General features: G+C 47.6%; 1 protein-coding gene across 3 annotated transcripts in view; it reads left to right on the top strand.

Moving 5' to 3' along the window:
- Positions 1–222: 222 nt before the first annotated feature.
- Tex2 (testis expressed 2) overlaps positions 223–7,312 on the top strand; it is an 87,503-nt gene continuing 80,413 nt past the window's right edge. For all 3 annotated transcript variants that reach the window (XR_007213814.1, XM_048366740.1, XM_048366741.1), the window contains exon 1: positions 223–356. The gene's annotated coding sequence lies outside the window, so the exon portion shown is untranslated. The remainder of the gene's footprint in view (positions 357–7,312) is intronic.

The following is a 7,312-nucleotide window of genomic DNA, read 5'->3' as shown; positions in this document are numbered from 1 at the left end:
AGAACCCTTTACCCCTCCCACCCTGGCTCTCCTATCAGCGGCCCCTTTAACAGCCCGGATTAATCGCCGGCACATTTCCGCGTCCGCTCCACGGCGCGGGGTAGGGGCTCGATTGGTCGCGCCTGGCGCGCGGCTGGCTCCGCCCCCGTCGCTCCCTGGTTGGCGGCCGCTGCCGCTGCCGCGGGCGCGGGGCGGGTCCCGCGGCGGGGCGGGGCAGCCGGTGCCCGAGGGCGGGCGGGCGGCGGGACCGCGACCCGAGCTGGAGCTGGAGCTGAAGCCGTAGCCGGAGCCGGAGTCGCGGTGACCGCGGAGCACGGGCGCCGGCGCAGTACCATGAAGCAGCCAGCGGATTCGGGGTGAGCGCTCCGGGCTGGGAAGGACGGTAGAGGGAGAAGCCCACGGGGAAGGCCCGGTCCGGGGCCGGTCGTCTCCACAGGTCTCGGGTGCCGGCGGGGTACCGCAGCCGTTGGCGCGGCCGGGGCGCTGGGTTGGCTCCCCAGGTCTCTGGCCGCGGCCCTGGCAAGGACAGCGGCGCCGGCCGCGACGTCCCCAGCCAGCCTTCCCCTGCCCGGGGCGGGGGGGGCAGGTTGGACCGGACCCGAGTACCAGTCCGGCCCGCCGGCTGTCCTGAGCTTGCCGCCCTGGGGCTCCGGGTTCGACCCCCGGACCGGGAGGCGGCACTTTCGTGAAGGGTTCCGGGGTTCCCGCTGCTCCCCTCACCCACGTCGGAAGTGGAGAGCCGCAGTTACTTTCCGTCGGGTCTGTCAGAGGTGCGGTGCGCCTCGCTTGTTTTCCTCTAACTCCCGGCCAACGCGGGCGGCCCGGTGGGGGTGTGGGGTGGCGGGTGCGTCCCGAGGGAGGCGGCGGCGCGCCGACACCCCGGGGGATCGGAAGGTGAACAAGTGACTTTGGGCCGAGGCCTAACGCCGGCCGTGACGGTGGCGGCGGCCGTCGGAACGCTGGGACCCGAGGAGGAACCTGACAGCCGGCGTCCACTGCACCACGCGTAGCCACCTCGCGCGGGATTTGGTCGGTGCTTGGGAGTTTGCCCCACTGAAAACTTAGCCTTTTCCCCGGGGTTGCTGGATACTTGAAGTCATCGGTTGTTATGGTTACAGGGCATCCATCAACTATAAGGGCCAAAGTCCGTTAACACCCTCTAGAGAGCGGTGGGATACTTTGTCACTAGTTGTTTTGTTTTGTTTTAATTTAAAAATTTTTTAAATACATGCCACTTATGGAGGATGGACACCCTCCACCCCCCCCTTTTTTTTAAAAAAAGAGTTGAAGGGAAAGTCTGGACTCCTAGAAAGTAGGGGATGCTGTAGGCTTGTTTGAAGTCTAGCACTATCCTGCATTGGAAGAAATGCATGCTTTATGTGTTTTGGTGATTCTCATCTGGGATGTAGAGGCCATGGCTTGAGGGGCCAGGGATAAGCTGGTGAGAAGCGGTTGGTAATTAAAGGAGAATAGAGAGACAAGTGATCCTTGACTTCTGGGGTAGGGACAGTTTTGTGAGTTTGGGAGCATCTTAACACAGGAGTGTGAAACTGCCATTTCTGTTCTTTTCTTACCCAACCCTTAAACTGTTTCATCTTCTTTCAGATTCTTTGAGAAATTGGTAGTTGATCTGAATTTATGGAAAACCAGTAAGCTTCCTGAGGTGATGAGAACGGAGTCATGTTTTTGCTGGTGTCTTCTAAGCCCCTCCTGGGAGTGACAGTGAAGACTTGGAAAGTGGGATGGGGGGGGGGAGCTGCGGCTGGAACTGCATCTACTGAGCGCCTTTATCTTCAGGAATAGGTGCAGTACCTGAGATGAGGAAGATGATTCAGATCAGAGCAGTGTGTGGAAGCTGAGTCCACTGACAAGTAATCTAAGGGCTAGGCCCTCTGAGGAGGAGGGAAAAGTTGAGTGACTTGGATTAAGTGCTGGAAGTTTGAAGAGGGAATAGAATGTCATTATGTGAGAGATTATTGAACTTAACATATGGCAGTGTACAGTGTTTATTGTTAGGGATTGAGTTGTTAGGATGCTGCAGAATGTTCCAAGCAGTATCAGGAAAGAACAGGCTTTTAGATAGAATAACTGTGCTGGATGTTATGGACAAAGAGAAATTGCCTAGAGTCAAGAAATATTTATTAAACAAGATTATAGTGAGAATGTGGTTTGCCCGAAGGTGCCAAGCATTAGGGGGGAAAGAAATTCAATCTACATGCCAAAAGACGGGATTCCCTTCTGGTCAATAGCTCCTAGTTTCTGAAGCTCCTAAGAAAGAGGAGGAAGTGAACAGAATGTTACTTAATGTAAAAGTGGAGAGGAGTGATAGAAAAATTCTTCCTACTGTAGATTACTTTGGCATCAAAACAAATTAGAAAAGATAAGTTTATTTTTTGGTGCCAGTCCTGGGGCTCAAACTTAGCACCTGGGAGTTGTCTCAGAGCTTTTTTTTGCTAAAGGCTAGCAGCGCTCTATTACCTGAGCCACATCTCTACTTCCAGCTTTTTTTGGTAATTAACTGGAGATAACAGTGTATAAGACTTTTCCTGCTTATGCTGGCTTCCAAATGCTTTCCTCAGATCTCAGCCTGCTGACTAGCTAGGATTACAGCTGTGAGTCACTGGCACCTGGCCTTGCAAAGAATAGTTTTTATGTTAGGCTTAGTATAAAACTTTTCATCCCCTAGGTGCCGGTGTTTCAAGCCTGTAATCTCAGCTACTCTGGAGTCTGAGATCTGAGGATTGTGAAGTTTGAAGCCAGCCAGCACACAAGCCACAAGCCACAAGAGTCTTACCTCCAATTAACCACCAGAAAACCAGAGATGGCACTGTGGCTTAAAGTGGTAGAGTGCTAGACTTGAGTGAAAAAACTCAGAGACAGTGCTCAGGCCCCACCAAAACAAACCAGCTTTTTATCCTAATGCCTATTGGCTACTGCTTGCCTTCTTCCCTCCCTCCCTTCCTTCCTCCCTCCCTCCCTCCCTCCCTTCCTTCCTTCCTTCCTTCCTTCCTTCCTTCCTTCCTTCCTTCCTTCCTTCCTTCCCTTCCTCCCTCTCTCCCTTCCTTCCTTCCTTCCTTCCTTCCTTCCTTCCTTGCTCCCCCCTCCCCCACACCTTTTCTCTCTTTCTTGGTGGTTTTGGAGTTTGAACTGAGGGCCTTTGGAACTCTTTCTGGGCTTTCTTTGCTCCCAGCTGGTGCTTTTACCACTTAAGTCATGCCTGCAGTCCTGGCCAATGTTTTTAATGATAAATGCCTGTTCTTTTATTCAATTCATTTATTCAAAAGTTAGGAAATTCTTTAAAGGAACATACTGCCCCTGACTTCCAAGTAGCTGCAGATGCAGGTCATTTTCTTTCCATGGATATCTATCCCAGGCTTTTTTTCTTCTATCTAATCCTTAATATCATCTGAGGGGTCCCACTTGGAAGTTGTTAAGGTCAAGGGAATGTTGGATCTTTGATTCTATCCCAAAGGAGAAGGTGATTAGCAGATAAGAAGGCATTGTTCCAGCTCTGACAGGTACCATGTCTTACCCTTTGTGTCCTCTCCCAGTCTACAGCAGCCTCTGAGGGTGGTGGCGATCTAAAGTTTTTATAGAAGAAACTGAGGCCCAGAGTTGTTCAGTTAATTGCCTATGGTAACAAGCTGATTAAATGTAGAGGGGGAATTTCAGTTTACAGCTTTCTAATTCCAAAATGTGTCGTGTCCCCCCCTCCCCCCATTGGAACGTGTTACTTTTCCCAGCAGTAGAATTGAGTTCATAAGAGATAATTTAGCCAAGTGTCCACTTGACCGGGCTTCTATGACTGATCAGATTCAGAGATGTTCACAGAATTTTTCATTAATGAGCTATATTGCTGTGGTGGAGACAAGTTAGCTGGTGTCCTTCCTCTCTGCCAGGTGCAGTTTCAGGTAATCCACGTGGCCCTTGGGAAATCCTTGTTTGCTGCCATGCAAAGTTCACCACGTTTACTAGATCTGAGTCCTAGCAGCTCTGTTACCTTGGGTAAATCCCTTTAAAGTGGGCACAATATTCAACAATGCCAAGATAGCCAAGTGCTGGTGGCCCATGCCTGTTATCCTAGCTACTCAGGAAGCTGAGATCTGAGGATTATGGTTTGAAGCCAGCTCGGGCAGGAAAGTCTGTGGGAGTCTTACTTCAGTTAACCACCGAAAAGCCAGAGGTGGAGCTGTGGCTCAAGTGGTAGAACACTAGCCTTGAGCCGTAAAAAAAAGGTCAGGGACAGCTCCCAGGCTCTGAGTTCAGGTCTCAAGACTAGAACAAAAACAAAGCAACAAAGAAATCCCAACTTAACAGCCTGTGAAGGTATTACATAGTTTGCAGTGGTTTCCTTCTTTGGGTACGTAATACAGTGGTATCATCTAGTTAGTGAGCTTAGGTTTGATGGCTTGTAGCATATTATATATACATAATTGTGGGGATTAAATGAGGTCACTCATGGCTCTGATTTACCGAGCACCTAGTTAAACAGCTGATGTTGTCAAATGACAGACTGACTGGTTAATCGTAGGTGGCTCTGGGGAGCATTTCATAAGCTTTGTCAATTGGAGCCTAGGCAGTAATCCACAATCTGTGGACTGGAGGATGAGTTTCTCGTTTGCCTGGAGCACTGTCCTATGGCTGACTCTTGTCCCCATGAGAAGCATTAACTTCAGGAGCTAATGAGCCATGGACAGACAGCTCCCTTTGTCCTGTTTGTTCATTAAGGTCTTGTCAGCTTTAGAGCCCAAGTTTAAGATAAATATCAGCATTAAGAGACTAGAAATGTGCTGATGGTGAATATTCTTACATGTGAGTTTTTTTTTTTTTGCCAGTCCTGGGCCTTGGACTCAGGGCCTGAGCACTGTCCCTGGCTTCTTTTTACTCAAGGCTAGCACTCTGCCACTTGAGCCACAGCGCCACTTCTGGCCATTTTCATATATGTGGTGCTGGGGAATTGAACCCAGGGCCTCATGTATACGAGGCAAGCACTCTTGCCACTAGGCCATATTCCCAGCCCTTACGTGTGAGTTTTAAAGTGATTCCCGTTGTATTAAAATTCTGTGTTGCTCTTTTCAAACTCTGCCTTATAATGCTTACTTGCATTGTGTGAACCTTCCATGAGGAACTTAAAGAGAGGGCTGCCTGGAGGGAGGTCACAATATAGAAGGCTTTGTCTCTAGAGGCAAAGAGAACCCTGGCCATAGTCCCAGTGTTTACCTGTTCTCTCCAGGTTCCTGTGCACATTATTTCATCACTCTGAGTCATTTTGGTTGTCCCTCACCCCCTACACAGTCTCATAGATTTGAGTTTATGAATCTAAGAATATGAGATACTAAATGGTTACAAGGCAATGACTTCATTCAGGACTTTTAGCCTCTCATTTGTGTATTTGTGATAGTGCTTAGGGAAGCAGATGATAACAGCATGATTAGCTGTCACTTACAGAGATGTGTGCCAGGTACTGCCTCTACTTCTAAGCTTCATAATACACAATGGGTAACAGATAGTTATGAACTTTATGTATATGCGTTTGGCAGTGCTGGGGATAGACGCATTGCAAGGCAAGCACTCAGTCACGGAACGGCATCCCCAGCCTTGTTAGGGATTTTAGCTTAAGATGAGGAAACAGAGGTTTATTACATGGCAAAATGAAGGGTTTGTAGATGGGGCTAAATCTCAAATTTACACTGTTCTGTTGTTTTTTGTTTTGTGTATTACTGGGGTTTGAACTCAGGGCTTCACTTAGCTTTTTTTTTTGCTCAGGGCTGACATTCTACTACTTGAGCCATGCTTCTGTTTCCAGCTTTTTGTTGATTAATTGGTGAATAAGAGTCTCAGATTTGTCTGCCTGGGCTGGCTTCAAACTGAGTGAATCCATCACTCAGCCCTAGTGTGAGTTTTATGGTTGTTGCAGGTGGGTCGTTCCTGATTTTTCCTGCAGTGTAGTGTAAGCCATGTCCTACCACTGAACTATGTATATCCCTAGCCTTTCTGCCTCATTTTGGAACCCTCTTAAGCCACATACCACTCTGAGATTTCCCAGACTAACAAGGAAGAGTCAAGACGAATGTGGTGGTACGTATCTGTAATTTCAACTATTGGGGAGGCAAAGACAAGAGAATCATAACTTGAAGAGGAGTTCTAGGCCAGCTCAAGAAAAGTAAAATAAAAGAGGAGATGTCATTAGCCAGTGGCTCTTGCCTGTACTCCTGGCTACTCAAGAGGCTAAGATCTAAGGATCATGGTTCAAAGCCAGCCAGGGCAGGAAAGTCTGTGAGACTCTTACCTCCAATTAATCACCAAGAATCCTGAAATGGAGCTGTGGGACAAGTAGTAGAATGCTAGCCTTGAGTGAAGAAGCCTAGGCTCTGAGTTCAATTCCCACAACCAGCACAAAAAATAATAAATACATACATAAGTAAATAAAGGAGAAGGGAGGAAGGGCTCAAATGGTAGAGGGCTTTAGATAGCGAGCTTGAGGCTCTCACCATTCAGGCAAAAAAAAAAAAAGTCTCCTGCTTCTTTGAGATCACACATTTCAAGTCTATTATTATATACCAACACCTTTTAAATCCTGAGTGAACTGGGGGAACTTGGCTAAGCCTAAAGAATAACTCCTATGGTAGGTATACTAGACTTGAGTCCTTGAAAGGAATGTTTTTTTCTTTAGTGAACAAAAGCCATCGACAGGGTCACTATGCCTCGAATAGACTATTAAGAGAAGAACGTGCCCTTTCCTGTGCAAGCTCATAGGCCAGGAAACCTGGGTGCTTTAAAGCAGTGAGGTAACCTTTGTTGGATTGCCTGAAATATTGGTTCTAAGGGCTTTCCCCTAAGAAGATTATTGGAACTGAGGCATCCAGTGTCTTCTTGGTTTAGTTTCATAGTTGAGAATGGTACAGGGCAAGAGGAGCTGTCCTGTCAAACCATTCTATAGGATTTGAGATCAAAAGTACCGTTTCCCCCCCCCCCCCATTGGATTGCTTCTGAAAGTAACCTTTCAGAGTCATACTATCTGGTTTATAAGAGTTTCATTGCTCTTTTGCTATATTGAAAGCTGACATAAACTGGCTTGTTTTCCTGTCCAATTTTTAATCCTTTCTTAAACCTAATGCTGTTTTAAAAATATTATTCCTAATGAAATTGTATTTATTATTTTAGACTTAAAGTAGAAAATTAAAATTTTCTTTACCTGAACTGACTAGCTAATGCTTGTCAGTCACTCACCAAGCATTTGAGCATTTCCTGGAGCCAAGCATTGTGCTTGGCACTGGAAATCCCATGGGAAGCAAAATAGATGTGTGGTCCT

This window comes from Perognathus longimembris, chromosome 17 (genome assembly GCF_023159225.1).
Source record: "Perognathus longimembris pacificus isolate PPM17 chromosome 17, ASM2315922v1, whole genome shotgun sequence".
In the NCBI taxonomy this organism is placed as follows: domain Eukaryota; kingdom Metazoa; phylum Chordata; class Mammalia; order Rodentia; family Heteromyidae; genus Perognathus; species Perognathus longimembris.
This window is presented reverse-complemented; position numbering and strand designations above follow the sequence as displayed.